Source organism: Pseudophryne corroboree, chromosome 6 (genome assembly GCF_028390025.1).
Source record: "Pseudophryne corroboree isolate aPseCor3 chromosome 6, aPseCor3.hap2, whole genome shotgun sequence".
NCBI lineage: Eukaryota > Metazoa > Chordata > Amphibia > Anura > Myobatrachidae > Pseudophryne > Pseudophryne corroboree.
The window spans coordinates 88539973-88564968 of record NC_086449.1 but is presented as its reverse complement, the minus strand read 5'-3'; the positions used below and the strand labels follow the sequence as shown (position 1 = coordinate 88564968).

Sequence of the window (24996 nt, the reverse complement as noted above, 5' to 3'; positions counted from 1 at the left end):
ATAGAAACTACGTATGTTGATGTCACTTATATACATGCAGGCTGTGCTGTGATTGGCTGCAGAGAGTGATGCGTCATGCGCTCCTATTGGCGGAATGGTAAGCCCTATAATCTCTTCCCTGTCTCAGTGTACGGGGGATCTGCTCTCACCTTGTGTTTCCCTAGCGCAGAAAAACAGTCTTTTATAGGGCATGAGGAGAGCGGAGAGCCGGCTCTCTGCACCACACTCGTACTTCTAGGTCTGCCCTAACTCTTTAGTATCATTGCTATCTGGGCCGGCTCTAGGCATGTTCGAATAGAGCGGCCGCGCAGGGCGCCACCCTTAATGGGCGCCACGCGCTGGCGCCGCCATATTCGATGCTGGAGCCGGCCCTGTGTGTGTGCTGCTGCAGCATTTGGCGGTCGCGCTGTGTATGCGCGCTGCGCGGCGCCGGTATCTAACGTCAGAAGCCGCGCATAGCCCGCCTGCACAAGTGGCCGCCCGCCCGCCAGCCCGGACCCAGGCTCAGGCTCACTCGCCCGGCCTCCCGCCCGCCCGCCAGCGCTCCCACACAGGCGGACAGCAGTACTCCTCCCCAGCGCCGCAGGTATTTTTTTTTTTTTGGGGGGGGGGGAGAGAACCGCACTGTGGGGGCATTTCTGGCACACAGGGGGCATTTTTGGTTATGTGGGGGCATTTCTGGCTCTGTGGGGGCATTTCTGGCTCTGTGGGGGGCATTTCTGGCACTGTGGGGGCATTGCATATCTGGCTCTGTGGGGGCATATCAGGCACTGTGGGGACATATCTGGCCCTGTGGGGGCATATCAGGCACTGTGGGGGCATATCTGGCACTGTGGGGACATATCTGGCACTGTGGGGACATATCTGGCACTGTGGGGGCATTTATCTGGCTCTGTGGGGGCATTTATCTGGCACTGTGGGGGCATTTCTGGCACTGTGGGGGCATTTCAGGCACTGTGGGGACATATCTGGCACTGTGGGGACATATCTGGCACTGTGGGGACATATCTGGCACTGTGGGGGCATTTCTGGCACTGTGGGGGCATTTATCTGGCTCTGTGGGGGCATTTATCTGGCACTGTGGGGGCATTTCTAGCACTGTGGGGGCATTTCTGGCACTGTGGGCATATCAGGCACTGTGGGGACATATCTGGCACTGTGGGGACATAACTGGCACTGTGGGGGCATATCTGGCACTGTGGGGGCATATCTGGCACTGTGGGGGCATTTCTGGTACTGTGGGGGCATATCTGGCACTGTGGGGGCATATCTGGCACTGTGGGGGCATATCTGGCACTGTGGGGACATATCTGGCACTGTGGGGGCATTTCTGGCACTGTGGGGGCATTTCTGGCACTGTGGGGGCATTTATCTGGCTCTGTGGGGGCATTTATCTGGCTCTGTGGGGGCATTTATCTGGCTCTGTGGGGGCATTTATCTGGCACTGTGGGGGCATTTATGTATCAGGCACCGTGGGGGCATTTATGTATCAGGCACCGTGGGGGCATTTATGTATCAGGCACCGTGGGGGCATTTATGTATCTAGCATCGTGGGGGCATTTATGTATCCTGCACCGTGGGGGCATTTATGTATCATGCACCGTGGGGGCATTTATGTATCAGGCACCGTGGGGACATTTATGTATCTGGCACCGTGGGGGCTTTTATGTATCTGGCACCGTGGGGGCATTTATGTATCTGGCACCGTGGGGGCATTTATGTATCTGGCACTGTGGGGGCATTTCTTGCACTGTGGGGACATTTCTTGCACTGTGGGGGCATATCTTGCACTGTGAGGGCATTAATGTATGTGGCACTGTGGGGGCATATCTGCGCTGTGGGGGCATTTATCCATCTGGAACTGTGTGGCCATTTATGTAGCTGGCACTGCTGGGGGGCATGTCACGTGTAGCTGGCACTGCTGGGGGGCATGTCATGTGTAGCTGGCACTGCTGGGGGGCATATCATGTAGTGTTCCCGCTAGGCGTCTGTGGCTGGGCAGTGTGTCTCAGTGCTCTACCTGGCGCAATGTGTCTAACGTGCTCTTATAGGAGGTTCTACCTGGTGCAATGTGTATTAGCTGCACTACTGTGTGGTGTAATGTGAATTGCCACTATAATGTGGCTACGCACCTTCCCCACGAAGTAACTCCCCTAAATTTTTGCTGCGCGCCTTCGGCGCGCACTGTCCATGCTTTAGCGTGTGGAAATGGGAACAACAAGCATTACAGTATGTACATCATTTTGCCCACCTAACTTAAAAATGTGCCCTCCCTGTGATCAGCAACCTGCCCTAAAAAGTGAACACTAGCACGTGTAGCTGGCACTGCTGGAGGGCATGTCATGTGTAGCTGGCACTGCTGGGGGACGAGACCACGCCCACTTTTTCAGAGGCCACGCCCACTTTTCCAAGAGCGCGCGCACCTTCGGCGCTCGCATGGGGGGGGGGGGGCACTTTTACATTTTCTCGCTCAGGGTGCTAGTAGGCCTGGAGCCGGCCCTTTATTCCTAGGGGTTGAGTAGGAGGCCAGGCATAGCCACTGGGAACTCACCCGCACCATGCTGGATCTGCCCGGCATGTAGCACATCTCTCCTTTACTGTGAGGCTAATATGTCCCACCGGGGCTTTTTTATCTTGTCCTGGCCCTGGAGATAATGGAGGTGTTCTGCAGCACACTGTGCAGAGCTGGAGGCGTTGTGAAACATAAAAGTGATGTGTGAGCTCATGTACACTCAGGAGGAAAGCACAGGCAGGTTGCCCAACAAAGTATTGTCTAGAAGCTCTTGTTACTATGACAAGATTAATACCTAGCACAGCCAAGTACAGTTTATTCCTGCCTGGTAATGTTCTGCAGTATTATTTATGCTCCTATATATTTATGTAAGATAGATGTGCCAGTAAATGGGTATGGTGACCTGGTTGCATGTATTTGAGACTGCTATGAAACACACCTCCATCCAATTCGTTTTAGCTTAACCTGGGCTAGAAGCTCAGATCAGACTGGGATGCCAAAAAGGTGCAAACATATGCAGGGTTCAATGATAGGAGGATCCTACCACAGATGCAGGACCAGGGTGCCAGACATGTATTAAATAATGCTGCTATTGTTAGTCTTGGTGGGGCATGCAATTGTTTGAAAAGTCAGTTGGGTGTCTGTTTTCTCCTGTCTATTAGATAGGAAAAACACAGACACCCAAATAACTTTTTAAACATTTGAATACCCCCCCTAGAAGTTGCTCACTCTTGTAGCTCCCACTCCACTCTCTGGGCAAGAATCAGTCTTTGAAGTATAGGATTGGTGACGCAAAATAGGAGGAACAAGGAAAAGAATAAGTTTAGATGGGAACAAAAGGGAGAGGGAGGGATGAGAGAAGATGGGAGGAATGGTTTTGATGGGGGGCAGTAGAGTTATAAGTAAAATGATGATAAAATGTGTAAGATAAAAAACAAACAAACCCTGAACATCTGCAAGTGAAACGACCAATAACTGGTCCAAAAATTAATTGTGAAATAGAGTATTAACCCACCTAACATCTCAATGTAGTGCTGTGAGGGAAAAAAGCAATCCTAAGTACCAGTGACGTGCGGTGAGGTAACTGGCTGGGGAGGCACTGGCAGCTAACACCACCACCCCTGCAAAAAAAAACAAGTGTTGTGCCCCACCCATCACTAAAACCAGCACCAGGCAGAACCAGCCGGGCTGGGTAATGCCATAGCAGGGGAGACACTCAGTGTGGGGTCCCCCTGCCATAACATTAATCACCCCTCAAACTAGTCAGCCCAGGGCTGGAATTCCTCGGAAAGGGGGCCCCTCCCGAGCAACAACCAGCACTGGTACAAAAAAAAAATTATGACCACGGGTCCCACCAGACGCCTGAGACAAACAATTCATATACAGTGGTAATATCTGGGGGTGTATAAACAATAATAATAGCGTATACAACCCTTTTCTTCTAATGCGTAGTGTCCAATCTCCAAAAGCTCACACCTTCTCCTCGTAGCATAAATTGTTTAAATCCAGCATATGTAAATAGAGGGGAAAAGGAGAGCACGTGTCGCATTAGAAGAAATGGGTTGTATACGCTATTATTATTATTATTATTATAGCCCAGTGCTACACCCCGCACCCCTGGTTGCGGAGGATGCAGGGTTCATTGTATGTTAATATTGTTCTTTACTGGCAACCTACAGGTCCCAGGAAGCCTGCCCCAGCATGTTGGCACTTGGAGAACCACAAGTGCCAGCATGCCTGGACATAAAGGGCCCACTGGCAACCGTAGTCCGCCTGTAAAGAAAATATTAAAATAAAAACACAACACCTAATGTTTTATTATTTTATTGTGCAGGAACTTCACCTGCGGCGGCAGCATTTAAGCTATTTTGCATGGCCACCGCCTTCCCAGGGCTTCCGGCATCTTCACCTGGGGGGGCGCCGCCTCCCCAGGGCTTCCGACGTCTTCACCTGGGAGGCGATGGCCTTTAAGCTATTTTGCATGGCCGCCGCCTTCCCCAGGGTTTCCAGCGTCTTCACCTGGTGGGTCGCGGTTGCTAAGCTCTTTTGCATAGCCGCCGCCCATCCAGGACTTCAGCCGTCTTCTTTCTTCAGGCGCTCTAAACAGCTCCTCCTCCACCATCGGACTGACAGCCTCCCCCTCTTGCTGACTTGTATAAGGGGGCGATGACATGGCGAGCCGTGATTGGCTCTCGGAGGCCATCTAGAATTTTAGAAATTATGCTGAGGTACCATTTTTGAAACTGGTACAGCTCCGCTGCCAAACTCTGGTACAGGTAAACTTCCGCCACCCGCACCACCGCCGCATCCCGCCGCCCGCACCACCGCCGCATCCCGCCACCCGCACCTCCTCCGTCACCATCGCCCACACAGTGATTGACAGCGGATCCAGTGACGGATCCGCCGGCCAATCACTGTGGCCTCACTGACAGGGGAGTGCTTTCATAGGTTGAAAGCACGTCCCTATATGTTTCCCATGTTATTTCAATGGGCTTTTCCTGCCCGTTGCTAGGCCCAGCCCGCACACGCCCCCTGCTCCCATATCTTTCCCCAATGACAACGGGAGGCACCAAGATCGGTGCCTCCCAACCCCACTTTCAGAGGATTAGGGATTAGAATAATATAAAGAGGATGCATATGACACAGAATATGTCTCATGTGCATCTTCTTTGTATTATTTTAATCATTAATGACAGCTGAAGCAGTGACCAGTGACGTCCAGCCTAGATGTGCCCTTGAGTAATTCCTGGAGCCATGTTGGGAGGAGAGCGAGGCTCAGCGTAGAGGAATGGAGGGCAGGAAGTAGGGTTTGGACAACTCCAGGTAGCCGCCATGAGAGCCTGTCCAACCGGGAACATCTGGAAGATATGATCTCCCCCGGGGACCCAACCCGTGATGGCAAGACAGAATCGTGGTGCGGTACACAGGGAGTAGGCATAGAAACTGTAGATCAGGTTAGGGGACCAGGTATCAGGACCTGGGATATGGCAAAGGAATTTTGAAGCCCAAACAAAGTTAAAGAGCTAACACACTCAATGAGCTGGAAAGGTCACATCTGGATCCCTCTTGCTATGCATTTAAAAAAATGATTACATGTATTTCAAGATAACATACATTATTCTACCATTTTGACTTGTTGAATGTAAAAATTCTGACCATGTTAACATGCTGCCTGAACATATTGACTACACACCCTTTGGAAAAGTTTGACTAGGAGTTACAACTCCTCTTTCACTGTACTATACTCTATATTGGGACTGTATACTCAAAGAATCCACTCTGCAGATCTTTGCACCAATCAAAAGCTGGTTTAAATTATGCTTGGGACCTATCTTTCTGGCAAATTAGTTATTGGTAAGTAAAGGAGACCGGGGCAGTGCAAAATTGGCTTACAGTGCCTCCATTTATTACACAATTATAACCCATAACCATATTAATGCCTTCATGAATGCAGCCAGACCGTGGTTGACTGTCAGCATGCTGATTCGTGGATTGCTTGAGCTGTTCAGTAATTAGTGGTCTGGAAGCCATTTAATGTATGGACGCATGTGGAGAGTAGAAGCAGGAAGGGTAATTATTATTATGGGATATTTTTAGTTTATTCTCTCCCGGCATGTTATCCTTTATATGAGTTTGATATGTGGCCCAAGTTTATTTGTTTGGTCACGGCTTTTAATGCTGCCATTACAGTCTGTTTGGATGAAATAATGTTTCAAACAGTATTGAATTTCTGCTTAAGTGTGTCAACCACTATTGCATGAAGTCCCTCGTTTTTACTATAATTTCTTACATATAATCAGGGGTTAAAGTGAGCCAAAACGGGCGGAACTCTGTTCCGTCAGTTCCACTTGGAGACGGAAAGCAGTTCTGTTTCCTCCGTCTCACCTAACTCGCTGAGTGCCACCACCTCATGGAGATTCCAGGTGCATGCTGAGATTGTGTAACCAGTGGGCTCCCGGCTCTCTCTCTCCACAGCGGCAGCTGGAGGCAGGAGCTCACTACTGAGCTCCGGCTTCCGGCTCTGTCAGTGTATGCTATGGGAGAGACGTCATAATGTCTCATAGTGCTGAGGAGCGGACGCCAGAAGGACCACAGCGGTCGGACGCGGGAGAGGGGCTTGATGAGTATGGTGGGTTTTTTGTTTTGCATACAGTATGTGTGTGTATCTACTGTGGGCAAGCTACAGGGGGGCTAACTACTGGGGCAAACTACAAGGGGGCAAACTACTGTGGGGTTAAATAAATACAAGACGCAAGCTACTGGGGGCTAACTATTGGGGGCAAACTATCGGGGGCAAAGTACAAGGGCGCTAACTACTGGGGGAAAACTACAAAGGAACAAACTATTGGGGGGGGGCTAAATATAAGGAGGCAAGCTACTGGGGGCAAACTTTATAGGAGGCAAGCTACTGGGGGCAAGCTACTGGGGGGTTGACTACTGGGGGCAAAACTGCAAGGGGGCAAACTACTGGGGGGCTAAATACAAGGGGGCAAACAACAAGGGTGAAATCTACTGGGGGCAATCTACAAAGGGCAAAGCTAATGGGGGCAAACTACAAGGGGGGAAACTACTGGGGGGGCTAAATACAAGGGAGCAAGCTACTGGGGCAAACTACAAGTGAGCAAGCTACTGGGGCAAACTACAAGGGAGCGAGCTACTGGGGCAAACTACAAGGGAGCAAGCTACTGGGGCAAACTACAAGGGGGAAAACTACTGGGGGCTAAATGCAAGGATGCAAACTGCAAGGGTGCAAGCTACTGGGGGCAAACTACAATTGGTCAAGCTACTGGGGCAAACTACAAGGGGGCAAGCTAATGGGGGCAAACTACAAGGGGGCAATCTACTAGGTGGGCTAAATACTGGTGGCAAACTACAAGGGGGGCAATCTGCAAGGGAGCATACTACTGGGGGGCTAAATACAAGGGGGCAAGCTACTGGGCAAACTACAAGGGAGCAAGCTAATGGGGGCCAACTACTGGGGGGCAGACTACAATGTGGCAAATTACTGGGGGGGGCTAAATACAAGGGGGAAAACTACAAGGGGACAAGCTACTGGGGGCAAACTACAAGGGGTAAAGCTACTGGGGGCAAAGTACAAGGGGGCAAAATATAATGGGGCAAAGTATTGGAGGGCTAAATACAAGGGGGCAAGCTACTGGGGGAAACTATTAGGAGGCAAACTACATGGGGATAACTACTAGGGGAAAACTACTGGGGGGCTAAATATAAGGGGCAAGCTACTGGGGACAAACTACAAAGGGGCAAGCTACTGGGGGGCTAAGTACTGGGGCACACTACTGGGGGACTAAATACAAGGGGGGGCTACTGGGGGCAAACTACATGGGTGCAAGCTACTGGGGCAAACTACAAGGGAGCAAGCTACTGGGGGCAAACTACAAGGGGGAAAGCTACTGGGTGCAAACTACATGGGGGCAAACTATAAGGGGGCAAACTACTGGAGGGCTAAATACAAGGGGGCAAACTACATGGGGGATAACTACTGGGGGAAAACTACAACGGGGCAAACTACTGGGGGGCTAAATATAAGGGGCAAGCTACTGGGGACAAACTACAAAGGGGCAAGCTACTGGGGGGCTAAATACAAGGGGGAAGCTACTGGTGGCAAACTACATGGGGGCAAGCTATTGGGGCAAACTACAAGGGAGCAAGCTACTGAGGGCTAACTATTGGGGGCAAACTACTGGGGGGGCTAAATACAAGGGTGCAAGCTAATGGGGACAAACTATAAGGAGGCAAGCTACTGGGAGCTAACTACTGGGGTCAAATTACAAGGGGGCAAACTACTGGGGGGCTAAATATAAGGGGAAATGTACTGGAGGATAAGTACTGGGGCAAACTACTGGTGGGCTTAGTACAAGGGGGGAGCTACTGGGGCAAACTACATGGGGGCAAGCTACTGGGGGCAAATTACAAGAGGGCTAACTACTGGGGGCAAACTAAAGGGGCACATTACTACCAGGGGCATTACTACTGGGGCACATTACTACTGGGGACATCACTTTTGGGGGCATAACTACAGGGGGCAATACTATTAGGGGGCATAGCTACAGTGATTAAACTACTGGGAGCATTTCTACAAGGTGGCATTACTACTGGGGACATTGTCACTGGGGGCTAAAATACATGGGGCAAACTACATGAGGACTAAACTACAGGTGCTAAACTGCTGAGGGCTTTACAACTGGGAGGCTAAACTAAAGGGGGGGGGGGTAAACTACTGGTATCATAACTGCAGGGGCATTACCACTGGGGTCTAAACTACTGGGGGCATAACTACTGGGGCTAAACTACAGGGGGCTAAATGACTGGTGCATTACTACAGGCAACATTACTACTGGGGTCAATACTACACAGGGGCATTACCATTAAGGGCATTACTAATAGGGGCACTACTAATGAGGGCATTGTAAAGGGGGCACTTTATAAGGGGCATCACTCCTGAGGACATAAGGGGCACTACTACTAGGGGTATTGCATATGGGGCACCACTACTATGGTATCTATATAAGGGGCACTACTACTGGGGGCATTGCATAAGGGGCACCACTACTATGGGCTCTATATTAGGGGCACTACATATAGTTGTCAATAGGTATGAAACCATTATTTCAGCTGGTGCATTATAATGTGCACTGCTTAATATAGAATACAGGTTGAACCCGATGGGGTTTTTGCCTCTTTTCAGCCTCATTAACTATGTTACTATGTTACTACCACTGTGGGCACTACCAGTACAGTGGACATTGCATAAAGAGCAATACTACTGTGGGCATTGTATAAGGGGTGCTACTGCTGTGGGCATTGTGTGTTATGGGTTGCTACTGCTGTGGGCATTATGGGGGTCATTCCGTGTTGATCGTTCGCTGCCAATTTTTGCTGCGCAGCGATCAGATGAAAAAACGGTACTTCTGCGCATGCCCCAGGAAATGTGCACGCGTGACATACAGGTAAAAAGCCCTTTGTGGTTGTGCTCATGTTCTAGCAAAGTTTTTGTTCGCACTGGCGGCCGCTAGAAGATTGACAGGAAGGGAGCGTTACTGGGTGTTAACTGACCATTTTCAGGGAGTGTTTGCAAAAAAGGAGGCGTGTCTGATAAAATGCAGGCGTGGCTGGGCGTTCGCTGGGCGGGTGTATGACGTCAAATCCGGACACGAATAGGCTGAAGTGCTCGCAAGCGCTGAGTAGGTTCAGAGCTACTCTGAAACTGCACAAACTGTTTTTGTAGAGCTCGGCTGCACATGCGTTTGCACTTCTGCTAAGCTAAAATACACTCCCCAGTGGGCGGCGGCATAGCGTTTGCATGGCTGCTAAAGCAAGCTAGCGAGCAATAAACTTGTAATGACCCCCTATTTGTATTAGGGGTGCTACTTCTGTGGGCATTATGACTGTTGTGTGACCACACTCCTTTCTTTTTGAGACCACGCCCTTTTTTTTGGGGGGGGTGGGGGCGCGCAATACCTTCATTGCATGGGTGCCAGGAGGGGGGGGGGGTAGTTCCACCTCCTCTCTAAGACCACTTTAAGCACTGCATATAATTATCCCTGCACCCGTTTTCCATCCTGCAGTAACACCACCTCTCTGCCCCCATGCTATAAGAAAGCTGTCTGCGAGAAGTCTGGCCCTAAAACCTCATCATCACTGCTAAAACCTCTTCTCTCTATCACTGGCATTGTATCTCGCACTGATAATAGGATTTTGGTACTTACCAGGTAAATCCTTTTCTTTGAATCCATAGGGGGCACTGGAGTACTCTTGGGATATGGACGGCTTCCACCGGAAGAAGGCACTGAATAAATTAATTTTTGAGACTACTCCTCCCCTCCATATCCTCGAGCACTTCAGTGTTTTTTACTGAGCCGAACAGGATCGATAGAGAGATTGACAAAAGGAGAATTACCTATAATCTCACGGACAACAATAAAGTTGACACAAAACGTAACAGACAACTAAACAGTTGACACCCTAACTGATTAACCTTTGTTAAATTTAAACCAGTCGTGAAAGTGTGTTACCATAAGAACCACTGAACTTCCTAAAACAGATAAACTGCTCTGGGTGGGCGTCCAGTGCCCCCTATGGATTCAAAGAAAAGGATTTACCTGGTAAGTACCAAAATCCTATTTTCTTTTTCATCCACTAGGGGTCACTGGAGTACTCTTGGGATGTACCAAAGTTTCCTCCGTGGCGGGAGAGCTGTTTGGCTCTTGTAACACTAAACGGCCAAAGCTAGATGCTGATGCCGCGAACGTATCAAACTTGTAAAAGCGCACAAACGTGTGCACTGAAGACCAAGTAGCCGCACGGCAAAGCTGTGTCGTAGAAGCCCCACGACTCGCTGCCCATGACGTTCCCACAGAACGTGTGGAATGAGCTGTTACTGATGTAGGTGGCTGTAACCTAGCATGAAGGTAAGCCTGACGTATGGTCAGTTTGATCCATCTGGATAAGGTCTGCTTAGAGGCTGGCCAACCCCTCTTAGCCGCATCATAGAGAACAAACAACGTATCCGTCTTACGAACCGTAGACGTTCGGGATACATAGACGCGTAATGCGCGAACCACATCCAACGTTTCAGCATTCTCTGTTAATACCGGAACTACTATTGGTTGATTGATGTGAAAAGACGACACTACCTTTGGTAGAAAAGCGGGATTCGTCCGAAGTTCCGCTCTGTCATCATGAAAAACTAAATACGGTGACTTGCACGACAAGGCACCCAGATCTGAAACACGCCTAGCCGAAGCTAAGGCTAAAAGAAAAATCGTTTTCCAAGTGAGAAATTTAATATCCACTTGTTGTAAGGGTTCAAAGTAATCGGACTGTAAGAAATCTAAAACCAGATTCAAGTCCCATGGTGCTGTAGGTGGAATGAAAGGAGGCTGTATCCTCATTACACCCTGTAGAAACGTATGTATTGACGGCAACGAGGCCAATTTCCTTTGAAAGTAAATTGACAACGCAGATACCTGCACCTTTAGTGTGGAAAGACGTAGTCCTCCATCTAACCCCATCTGTAAAAATAACAAAAGACGGGATAAATTAAAAGATGATGTCGGAAACTTCCGAGCTTCACACCAACCTATATAAGTAGGCCAGATTCTGTAATAATGAGCTGCCGTAACCGGCTTCCTAGCTCGTACCATGGTTGGTATAACAGACTCCGGAATGCCCTCTCTTCTCAAGATGGCCTTTTCAACAGCCACCCCGTCAAACGCAGCCGCGCTAAATCGGGGTAAAGGAACGGACCTTGTTGTAACAGGTCCGGACGTAGTGGGAGTGGCCACGGATCGTCTGCGAGTAAACCGAGGAGATCCGAGAACCAAGTTCTCCGAGGCCAATGAGGCGCTATTAGTATGACTGTGACGGACCCTCTCTTGATCCGTTTTAGCAACAGCGGGAGCAGCGGAAACGGTGGAAACAGATACACGAGGCTGTACGGCCACGCGGCTGTGAGAGCATCCACCGCCACTGCCCTTGGATCTCTTGTTCTGGACACATATCGTGACACCTGATGATTGTGGCGGGATGCCATCAGAACCACCTGAGGGTAACCCCACCTCTGGATCAACATCTGAAACACTTCTGGATTTAATGCCCACTCTCCTGGATGAAAATCCCGACGACTGAGAAAATCTGCCTCCCAGTTGTCCACTCCCGGAATGAACACTGCCGACAATATCACCTGGTGATATTCGGCCCATCTGAGGATCCGAGCTACTTCCCGCATTGCCATGCGGCTTCTCGTTCCTCCTTGTTTGTTTATGTATGCGACTGCCGTCGCATTGTCTGACTGCACCTGAACAGTCTGAAAACGAAACATGTACACTGCTTGTCTTAGAGCATTGTAAATCGCCCTGAGTTCCAGAACATTTATGGATAGCGATCTTTCGTGATCTGCCCAGAGGCCCTGGAGCCGATAACTCTGAACTACAGCTCCCCAACCTCTGAGACTTGCGTCTGTTGACAGAATTATCCAATTCACGACGCCGAATCGTCTCCCTGCAGATAGATTGTGTATTTTTAACCACCAGAGAAGAGACACCCTGACTTGTGGCGACAATCTCACCCTGTGGTGCATCTGCAGATGTGATCCCGACCATTGCGCTAACACCTCCAGTTGAAACGGACGTGAGTGAAATCTTCCGAACTGAAGTGCTTCGAAAGCCGCCACCATTGTGCCTAAAAGGCGAATGCACAAATGTACTGAGACTGTGCGTGGTTTGAGCACTAATTGCACCAGATGACGAATGACCTGTACTTTCTGTTGTGGCAGGTAAACCTTTTGATTTACTGTATCGAGAATCATCCCTAGGAATTGAAGTCGTTGACACGGAATTAGATGTGATTTCTTTAAACTGACTATCCAACCGTGCTGAACTAGTACATTGTACGTTAGCAAAGCATGCTGGAGAAGCAATTGTTGAGACGGAGCCTTTATGAGTAGATCGTCCAAATACGGAACAATTATTACTCCTAGGGACCTGAGATGAGCTATCATCACGGACATTACCTTGGTGAATACCCGAGGCGCTGATGAGAGGCCAAACGGCAGAGCCTGAAACTGGTAATGGTCTCGCCTTATTGCAAACCTTAAGAAACTCTGGTGAGGTGGCCAAATCGGAATGTGTAAGTACGCATCTTTGAGATCCAGTGCAATCATGAATTCCTGTGGCTCTAACCCTGCAATTACTGACCTGAGAGATTCCATCTTGAATCTGTGGTAAGTGACGTAATGATTGAGACCTTTTAGGTTCAATATTGGCCTGACTGAGCCATCTGGTTTTGGTACCAGAAACAGACTGGAATAATAACCCTGCCCCTGTTCCTGCACGGGGACCGGAATTACAACTGCAGCATTCAGCAGAGACTGAATGGCAACCTGCAGAACTGCTTTCTTGTCGTCCGACACAGGCAGTCCTGTCGTGAAAAATCTTCCTGTCGGAAGATAATCGAACTCTATTTTGTAACCCTCTAATACTAAATTGCGGATCCACCCATCTGTGGACGTCTGCAGCCACGCCCCCTGAAAGCTCTGAAGGCGTGCTCCCACAATTGGAGATCCGAGATGGGCTGTGAGCCCGTCATGCCACTGGTTTGTTAGTGGTCCTAGTGTCTTGACGACGTGCATTGGATTGTCGGGCACTACGTCCCCGACCTCTTCTACCAGGCGTGACTGCTCCTGTGCCCTGCCCACGAAAGGGCTGAGTTCTAAAGGATTTGAACGCCGGACCAGAATATTTCCGTTTAGGTATAGTTGTAGGCGATGGAAGAAACACAGACTTTCCTCCAGTAGCCTCAGAAATCCATTTGTCCAATCCAGGACCGAAAAGCTTCTCGCCATCATAAGGCAATGCCTCTATACCTTTTTTAACCTCCGTCTCCGCCTGCCAAGAACGCAGCCAAAGTGCTCGTCGAACTATGACTAGCGATGAGGACAGGCGAGAAGTAAGCTGACAGACGTCAGTAGAAGCTGTACATAGATATTCAGCAGCTTCCCAGATTTGATCCGCGAGAAGTATAAGATGGTCATCTTGCAGAGCCGACCTGAGCTCTTTTATCCATACCATTAATGCTTTAGTAACCCAAATGCCAACCAACCCAGGTCTCAGCAGCACTCCAGCTGCTGTATACATGGACCTTAGCATAGCCTCTATTTTACGATCTGCAGGGTCTTTAAGCGTAGTAGCAGTTGGTACTGGTATGGTTAACTTCCTTGTAAGTTTAGATACGGATGAATCCACCGATGGTGGGTTCTCCCATGTAGCTGTCATGGACTCTGGAAACGGGTAACTCGATTTAAATCTATGAGGTATAGAAAACCGTTTATCCGGATTCTTCCGTGTTTCCAGTAACATTTTATTAAGAGATTCCGAAATAGGGAAACACATCGGAGATCTCTGTCGTTTAGTAAAGACTACCTCATCATTCGTCAGGGGCTCCTCAGTTTCCGTAAACTCCAGCGACTGACGTACTGCTCTGATGAGATTATCAATACCTGGGCTGTCAAAATCGTCACTATCTGACTGTTGGTCTATTTCGCCCTCCTCATACTCATGTTCAGTGAGGTCTAGTATCCCAGAGACTGGAAAATTATTAGGAAAAGGAAACTTATCTTTTCCACTCAAGGTGGACCTCTGACCAGATTGAGACTCCCCTGGTAACTCAAATGGTCTCATTTTAAACTCAGATCTTGCCGCCTCTCTTTCTTCACGAGAGGCGGCCAGCTCTGATTGTAAACCAACTAATACATCTGCAAGTAAAGCCCATGGAGGGTCCAGAGATGCTGGCTTTACTTCTGTGGAAATCGTATTTGTGGCTGTATTAACAACACATGCTGTACATGTGGTGGATCCATCAGGCAACACACTCTTACAGACATGACATGAAAAATGTTTCTTAGATTTTGCTGGTGTCTTACTCATTATAAAGACAGACAATACAAACTACACACAGACAGTCTGCACGACTCAGTAATAACACCAAAGTTCCTTGTATATATCAGGCAAGTGCAGTGCCTGCCAGCAATAAGAAAACTGACCCCCAAATTCCCCTAGTACCACTCTTAAGCCGAGATGTAATATAGGAATCCTGGAACAGACAGGAGAACATTAAACATGTTAAGTACCAAGTTTTTCTACAAAGCTTAACACTGCCAATACTGCTAATGTCTCCCCCCACCCCCACGACCTCCGTGTACAGCACCGGGTCGGGGCCTGTGGAACTTTGCATAGGGCCGTGTGAGCGGCCTGTACCTGTATGCCAAGGCAGCAGGGAACTCCTCGGCTGCTGCGGGCGGTCAGCGGGAGCAGAGAGCGTACTGCATAGAGCCGTGGAGCGGCCTATGCACACGCGCTCCCGGCCCGCCACACACAGCATAGAGTGGAGTGGCCTCCTGTGTAGCCAGGCAGCGGGGAACATATCGGCTGCTGCGGCGCAGGGAGCAGCGGTCTGCTAGGTAACTTAAGATGCTGGGAGCGGCGGAGAGTGAGAGCGCGCTGCATAGAGCCGTGAAGCGGCCTATGCACACGCGCTCCGGGCAGCGGTCGTTAGTGAGTGAAACATGCCCAATACAATCCCCAACAGTGGGGCGGCAGCATAAGCTGACCGCCCCTACCCAACATACCTGGACCGTAACAAAAGTCTATGACGGGGCTTCTCATCCAAGCTCCGTCCAGCTTTTTGCAGGCAGCCTGCAGGTGGAGTGAGGGAGCTCTTTACAGAGAGGTCCGACACTCACGGCTGTTCTCAGCCGCTTCCACTGTCCCTGACCCACGCCTGTTAGAAGGGGGGAAAGGACGTGGAAATCCTTGAAAGGAAAAAAAAAAAAAAAAACTTAGAAAAAATTCCAATACTTTGTGGACGAGCTCCACTATGCCTTCTAACTGTGTCGAGCACAGAAAAAACACTGGAGTGCTCGAGGATATGGAGGGGAGGAGTAGTCTCAAAAATTAATTTATTCAGTGCCTTCTTCCGGTGGAAGCCGTCCATATCCCAAGAGTACTCCAGTGACCCCTAGTGGATGAAAAAGAAAATCCATTTCCATCTACAATGGCACCCTTACTTCTGCTCTGGACCCTGTTGGACTGGATGTCACTTCACACAGGTCACAAAACTGTGACTCAGCTTTGGTATTCCAAATGCACCAGATAAAACTAGAAAGATATCAAACATTGAACAACTCAAACATTGAATGTAAAGGTGCACCAAAGTAAGCCATTTCCAAAATAAAAAAATTAGGCCTTTGCAAGACATTTCAAAATGGAAAGCACACAAGCACACACATGATAGAACCTGGATCATAGAACAGACATTCCAGAACACTATTGCAGTTCCAGAAACTACTAGATGCCTGTTTAAAGCCTCTTGCCACAGCATTCAAATGCTGAGAATTTTGTGGAACTAGAAAATATTCCATTGAAGTATTTCACAATGTCTGATGGATCACAATGTACAGACAAAAGTCACGGAGCCAGGTAGGATGCCTGTCAGCCGGCTTGTAGATGTGTGCCAGACAGAGGCGGAACTACAGCCAGTGCAACCAGTGCGTTGCACTGGGGCCCGCCACTGTCCAGGGGCCCAAAGCATGTAATGAGTCAAACTGACTCATTACATGCCACTGTGTGCTGTGGGCAACAGCTACCCACAGCACACAGCCGACCGGACAGGAGAGAAGAACAGCGCAGCGGCACGGGGGAGAAGGAGGAGGAGGGAGGTGGAGGAGGGAGCCGCAGCAGCGCTTTACTACTGGTTGAGGCACTGCTGCTGCTGGCCCTCTCCTTCACTATAGGCTGTCTTCCGAGAACAGCCTATAGTAAAGCAGAGGGGCAGCAGCGCCTCCACCAATAACAGCGCTGCTGCGGCTCCCTCCTCCACCTCCCTCCTCCTCCTTCTCTCCTGCGCGGGAATCGTGACCAGAAGCTGCACCGAGGAGCCTGAGCCAGCGGAGAGGGTAAGTATAATTTATTCTTTCTTTCTTTCTTTCTTTCTTTCTTTCTTTCTTTCTTTCTTTCTTTCTTTCTTTCTTTCTTTCTTTCTTTCTTTCTTTCTTTCTTCAAAAAGGGGGACTGTCTGCCGCAATGTGTAAAAATGGGTAATCTGCCTGCCGCAATGTGTAAAAAGGGGGAATCTGCTTGCCGTAATGTATAAAAAGCGAGAATTTGCTTGCCGCTATGTGTAAAAAGGGGGAATCTGCTTGCCGCAATGTGTAAAAAGGGGAATCTGCTTGCCGCAATGTGTAAAAGGGGGGAATCTGCCTTACATAATGTGTAACAAGGGGCAATCTGCCTGACATAATGTGTAAAAAGGGGGAATTTGCCTGGCGTAATGTGTAAAAAGGGGGAATCTGCCTGCCACAATGTGTAAAAAGGGGGATGCTGTCTACTGTAATGTGTAACAAGGGCACGCTGTCTGCCGTAATGTGTAACAAGGGGACGCTGTCTGCCGTTATGTGTAAAAAAGACACGCTGTCTGCCATTATGTGTAAAAAGTGTACGCTGTCTGCCGCTATGTTTAACAAGGGCACGCTGTCTGCCATTATGTGTAAAAAGTGTACGCTGTCTGCCGCTATGTGTAACAAGGGCACGCTGTCTGCTGTTATGTGTAAAAAGGGGACGCTTTCTGCCGCTATGTGTAACAAGGGCACGCTCTCTGCTGTAATGTGTAACAAGGGCAGGCTGTCTGCCATTATGTGTAAAAAGTGTATGCTGTCTGCCGCTATGTGTAACAAGGGCACGCTGTCTGCCGTTATGTGTAAAAAGGGTACGCTGTCTGCCGCTATGTTTAACAAGGGCACGCTGTCTGCCGTTATTTGTAAAAAGTGTATGCTGTCTGCCGCTATGTGTAACAAGGGCACGCTGTCTGCCATTATGTGTAAAAAGGGGACGCTGTCTGCCGTTATGTGTAAAAAGGGGGACGCTGTCTGCCGTAATGTGTAAAAAAGGGGGACACTGTCTGCCGTTATGTGTAAAAAGGGGGACGCTGTCTGCCGTTATGTGTAAAAAGGGTGACGCTGTCTGCCGTTATGTGTAAAAAGGGGGACGCTGTCTGCCGTAATGTGTAAAAAGAGGAATCTGTCCGCCGTAAGTTGTAAAAGGGTCTCTACCTGGTGTAGTGGTGCTACTGATCAGCATAATTTGAATAATGGAGACTACTGTGTACCGTTTTATGAATTGGTATTATTTTGTGGCCACACCCCTTCCCCACGAAGCCACGCCAGTATGTATTTTTGCGCGCGCCTACGGCGTGCACTGCCCCTGTTTTGCATGTAGGGGAGGGGCTCCGATGCCGTTTCTTGCACACAGTGCTAAAATGCCTAGTTACGGCACTGTTGCTAGGTATCCATTTCTCTGGCCCTGAGCAGGTCCCCCTCACCAGATCCTCTCCAGGGGTGAGGGGGTGGACTTGGATGGGATGGGGGGCCCAAAGCATTTTGTCGCACCTGGGCCCACCGCTCGCTAGTTCCGCCACTGGTGCAAGAGGTGGAGCTCATGCAAATTGTGCCTCCAGCTAGCAAGTGACAAACACAAGACTGTTCCTGCTTGTCTCTTAGGCAGATAGGAGTCGGTGTGCAAAATCCAGACAGGGCATCAGAAGGGACTGGCAAGCAGGCAGGTAGGCCGCTGATGCTTTTGGCTAAGATCAAGTGTAGTACTGTATCTGTTCTCATAAGTTTAATCTCTGATACGCCCACTATCTGGAGGCCATATATTAAATGAATTTTTAGAACAGGGAGATGGGAAAAGAGCTTGCTATGTCCACTTCATGCTTTAACCACATATTGCTGTACTTCCACGACCAGTGCACCTTTCCTGTTCTGTAATCCAAAAATAGACAATTGCTGCTTTTTATCTTTAAGTGTGCTTGCATGCCCATTTTGCAATGTCTTGCACAACCTAAATTTGTCTGTCCCCAGTGCTGCTTGTGCAGTGGTGACGGGTGTCCGGTGCTTGGACCATGCATTGGTTCCCTGCACCAGACCAGAAGCGGCCAATGGGAAGCACTGTATGCAGCATTTCAAATCCAGCACCAGCCAATCACGGACGGCCGTGGCGAGACAATTAGTGCTCGCCACTTCATGGGCCCCGCCCCCATGATGGCAGATGCTACCTAGACCTGGAGAAGTGTGGACGCCGCAGAGGAAGAGGAGCAGCGCAGCAGGCCACACGGAAGAGCGTGAAGTGTTCCTGAGGCCGCGGAAGAGGCCAGAAGACGCCGGGCACACCAAAGAAGATGTCCATTGTTGGCTGGACGTGGAGAAGAGGTGATGGTGCTGCTGGCCAGGATGGGACAGCGGCAGAAGAGTGAAGGACCACACCGGAGAGGTCACCAAGGGTGGAAACCAAAAGATCTGACGAAGCTCCTCCCGGTGCCTCTCCCACCGGGACTGGTAGGCCCTTGGAGATGGCATCTGTCACCCTCCCCTCTCCTCCCTAGTCCATCAGGGATCGGGCATTAGGCCCGTGGGGGATAAATCAGGCCTCAGGCCTGTGGGCGGAGTAGGCAGGCACTAGGCACGGGGCCAATAGCAGGCATTAGACCTGTGCCTGTAATAGAGGGCATTAGGCCCTAGTGTAAGTGTGGCCCATTAGGGAATATGGTGACCCTGGGCATTAGGCTCAGGTCACCCAGCAGGCCCCATGATAGGCCAAAACCAGGCTACATAAACGTTGGAAAAGGTTGACTTGGAGTTGCAACTCCTCTTTTAGTGTACTATACTCTATATTAGGACTGTATAATCAAATCATTTACTCAGTCTGCATCTCTTTGCACCAACCAAAAGCAGGTTTAAATTATGCTTGATACCTACCTTGCTGGCAAAATAGATATTGTTAAGTAAAGGAGACTGTGACAGTGTAAAATTACCTTACAGTGCCTCCATTTATCACACAATAATAACAAATAACCATAATAATGCCTCCATGAATGCAGCCAGACGGTGTAATGACTGTCAGCATACTGATTGGTGGATTGCTTGAGTTTTTCACCAATAAGAGTGCTGACAGCCATTTAATGTATGGACACATGTGGAGAGTAGATGCAGGAAGGGTAATTATTATTATGTTGTTTTTTTTTATTTATTCTCTCCTGGCATGCTATCCTGTAAATAAGCTTGAGTTGTGGCCTCAGTTTATTTGTGTGGTCACGGCTTACAATACTGCCATTAAGTCGGCCCTGGTTGCAGTTGCTACTGCTGCCATTACAGTCTGTTTGGATGAAATTATGTTTGAAACAGTCTTGAATTTCTGCTTAAGTGTGTCCAACCACTATTGCATGAAGTCCCTCTTTTTTACTATAATTTTCTAGCATATAATTATCCCTGCACCCATTCTCCATCCTGCAGTAACACCACCTCTCTGCCCCCATGCTATAAGAAAGCTGTCTGTAAGAAGTCTGGCTCTAAAACCTCATCATCACTGCTAAAAACTCTTCACTCTACCACTGCCATTGTATCTCGCCCTGATAACCATTTCCATCTACAATGGCTCCCTTACTTCTGCTCTGGACTCTTTTGGACTGGATGTCACTTCACACAAGTTGCAAAACTGTGACTCAGCTCTGACATTTCAAATGCACCAAATGAAAACAGAAAGATGTGGGGTGGGGGTGGGGGGGGACCTGGACTGCACTGCACATCCTATTACTAAAGATATCAAGAGGTGCTATCATGCTGAGGCTTCTAATACTATCAGTGTCGGACTGGGGCATGAAGGGCCCACCGGAGGTGCAGGAGGTAGTGGCCCATGTTTTGGGGGTGGCCAGTCTCCAGATGGGGTTAGCAAGCTGCCACGGAGACTTGACTAAATATAAGAGAGTGCATAGTCTGGGCCCCTTGATAAATATATACTTTACAGTTTAATTATAAGCATATAGTATAAGTATTATACATATGTATAATGTATAATTATAGTGCACAGTCTGGAACTTGATCACTAGAGGAGGAGGTGGGCCCCCAGGCAGTGGGGCCCAATGGTGGTTTCCCCAGTGCCCCTATGGGCCAGTCCAACCCTGAATACTATGCTGGAGGAAGAGAGATGCAGATGCACACTCTTAGCACTAAGAACACTGATAGTAAAAAAAAAATTAAATAAACCCTCACAATTAACATGGAGTATAATTGAAGTTCTTAGCACACATTTGGGCAAATATGCGGGCCCATGTACCGCGGCCAGGTGACTTCATCACATGGGTCCCTAACATTCCTGATACTATCACACTCTATACATTTATTCAGGACTTACCTCTAAATAGGGCCTTATCTGTGTGTGATCTGAAATGCAGGAATCCAGCTAATTAAACACCTGAGGGTGAATGGGAGGAGTGCCAATAGCACTGAGCATGATAGCACCTCTTGATATCTTTAGGTATCTTGATATCACTTCGGGCTCCATGCCTGACTTTGCTTGACACAAGGTTACTAAAGGGAGTAGTTGTTGACGTGGGTAGTGAAAGTACTATCCCTGGGCCTTACTTCTCCTCCTGACATCAAGGGTCCTTTAGCTACTTAAAAAATGTAAAAACCACAAAAGAAAAAATGAAGCGCTATCCTGATCAGTATAAATTAAAACATATAACATTTATTAGACATTTATACAGACAACATTCATAACACGGCTTATAATTTCACCCTGTGGCCACTTATTAGTTGATCAACTTATTTACTGCAGTATAAATCAGCACAAATCCACATATTTATATTTGCAAAGATATAGATAGAGCAAAGCTTGGAGATGTTAGAAACTGTTCGTTTAGAACAATTAGTTACTAACAGTTCATAACTTTTAGCCAGACGGAACCAGGCTCAGTGATGTTAGACAGGCTCACTTAATATCATGCAAGAATCTTCAACTGTTAGTTCGTAACTTTCCGAAATGATTCAAAGCATGCAAACAATTGCTTAATGGAATAGCTGTTTGAATGTTAATAATCAGGATTTTTGTCCATAGAATAATTCAACTGCAAAGTCCAGCATGGGCACGCTATTAAATAGAACCCGACACGACGTGTCTTCAGACCAGGTAACTAATTAAAGAAGTGACGTCTCACTCTTGATAGTTACCACTCTTGTCCTCACGTATAGGTGCGGGATGCAACAGATCAACGCCGTGGATGGCACTCCTCTACGCGTTTCTCCGCCTGTGTGCAGATCGGCGGCTTCTTCAAAGAATAATGAATGAATGGTGGTACCTTCTATCCGTCTGCTATTTATACGGAGATCGGTACTATTACTACTTCCTGGTTCCGTGATTTACGCATGCGCATTCCATGCGTTCCACTCATGCGGGTCGTCTCTTCAATTTATATCGCTATCAGCTGATAAGTCCCGTTTACATACAAGCGCTGTGCGCCTTCGAATAATGCAATCCACTTTGTAACATTATAATAATTATAATACTAAAGTGTACACAGATCCAGTTATTACTTATATCATTCATCATTAATCAGAAATATGTGCATATATATATTAAAACATAATCATTAAAAAAATAGTTATTTTAAAAAATTAAGGTAAATATTATATTCATCCCAGAACCTTTTTTCCTATACCGCTGATAATCATTAGAAATAATTCATAAAAAATGTACTTAATTCATCTTGAAATTTTGACACCAAAACATACGTATATTTAATTAATTAAAATATCTCCAAAGCAATTAAAAAATTATTTAATTGATTCATACATGAAAACATAATAATTTGACAAAATCAATGTATAGATGTAGATACCCCTATTGCTCTCATATCATATATTATTCATATATTATTCAATTCAACTGTGTCATTCAGTCCCTGTGGTTTTAATGTGCATAATCTGAAAATCCAGAATGCTTCACGTTTACATAACCTATTGAAGCGATCACCCCCTCTTTGTGTGCTACTGATCTGTTCAATACCTTTAATTTTGATTTTCTCACATATACCTTGAGGGCAGTTAGATATATGGTTTGATAAGCAATGAGATTTAACCTTATTATTAATGTTACGTTTATGTTCCATAAACCTCACATGTAATGCCCTTGTGGTGCGGCCGACATATTGTTTTCCGCAACCACAAGTCAGCACGTATATAACATAGCTGGAACTACAATTGAGAAAATCCTTAATATCATACCTCTCTTTTGTGACAAAAGATGATATATCAGTTGACTTTTTATCCGTGTATTTACAAGTTTCACACCTATCTTTCCCACATCTGTGGAATCCAACAGGTAATTTAGTAGGTAACCAAATCCCTCCTTTGGTATCATTTTTAGAATAAGTATTTGTTCTCCTAAAGTGACTGGGTGCTAGTTTGCCCTTCAGGTTATCTGCTCTGCGAAACGTGACTCCTCCCTCTGATGTAATATATTCTCCTACATGTTGATCTAACTTTAATAATTGATTATTCTTCCTTATTATATTTTTAATATCTGTTGCACATGAGTTATATTGGGTAATAAAATTCATAGTTCTATCGTTTGTCCCTATAGCCACCTTATGTCCACTTTTTTGTCCAGTGAGTAAGGACTCTCTTTTTATTCCCTGTACTTCCTCATAGGCCTTTACCAATAGATCTTCTGGATAGCCTTGTTCAATAAATGAATTATAGAGTCTACCAGCTTGTCGCTCAAACCCATCATTAGACGAGCAATTCCTTTTCATGCGAATAAATTGTCCTTTTGGAATATTATCACGCCATTTCCTCAAATGATTGCTACGATAATCTAGAAATTTATGCTGATCAACTTCCTTCACATATGTTTCTGTAGCTAATTTATTATCAATGACAGAAAGGGTTATATCCAAATATGTGATGGTTTCACAATTAAATTTACTAGTGAACGTGAGGCCATATTGATTCTGATTAAAACTATCTAAAAATGGAGTGAGGGGTGCTTGGTTGGAATCCCAAATAAAAAATAAATCATCTATGAATCGGCAATAGAGAACTAGGCCCGCCCCAAGCTCGCTCTCCCACACATGTTGGTGTTCAAACTCCCCCATGTATAGGTTCGCGAAACTTGGGGCGAATCTAGTTCCCATCGCCGTCCCCCGTGTTTGTAAATAATAACGTGCATCAAAAACAAAGTAATTGTGGTGCAATATAAAATTAATGGAATTAAGTAAAAAAATTTGAAGGTCATTATTTATTGATTCATCTCTAGACAAGACTCTTTCAATAACCTGTACACCTTTATCTTGCGGTATGTTAGAGTACAATGACTCGACATCACAGGTGACCATACAATAGCCTTCCTTCCACCTTAAACCATTAATCAGGTGTAAAAATTGTGTGGTGTCTTTTATGTATGATTTCAGATTTTTTACATGACCTTGCAGAAATGAATCAACATAATGTGATAAATTAGGAGAACAAATACTTATTCTAAAAATGATACCAAAGGAGGGATTTGGTTACCTACTAAATTACCTGTTGGATTCCACAGATGTGGGAAAGATAGGTGTGAAACTTGTAAATACACGGATAAAAAGTCAACTGATATATCATCTTTTGTCACAAAAGAGAGGTATGATATTAAGGATTTTCTCAATTGTAGTTCCAGCTATGTTATATACGTGCTGACTTGTGGTTGCGGAAAACAATATGTCGGCCGCACCACAAGGGCATTACATGTGAGGTTTATGGAACATAAACGTAACATTAATATTAAGGTTAAATCTCATTGCTTATCAAACCATATATCTAACTGCCCTCAAGGTATATGTGAGAAAATCAAAATTAAAGGTATTGAACAGATCAGTAGCACACAAAGAGGGGGTGATCGCTTCAATAGGTTATGTAAACGTGAAGCATTCTGGATTTTCAGATTATGCACATTAAAACCACAGGGACTGAATGACACAGTTGAATTGAATAATATATGAATAATATATGATATGAGAGCAATAGGGGTATCTACATCTATACATTGATTTTGTCAAATTATTATGTTTTCATGTATGAATCAATTAAATAATTTTTTAAT

At 47.0% G+C, this 24996-nt stretch overlaps 1 non-coding gene across 1 annotated transcript; it reads left to right on the top strand.

Annotated features, from left to right (window-relative positions):
- The first annotated feature begins 18647 nt into the window (after positions 1-18647).
- Positions 18648-18840, top strand: LOC134938196 (U2 spliceosomal RNA). Its single transcript, XR_010180808.1, has one exon. It is a non-coding gene; the product is annotated as a U2 spliceosomal RNA (small nuclear RNA).
- Positions 18841-24996: the final 6156 nt, after the last annotated feature.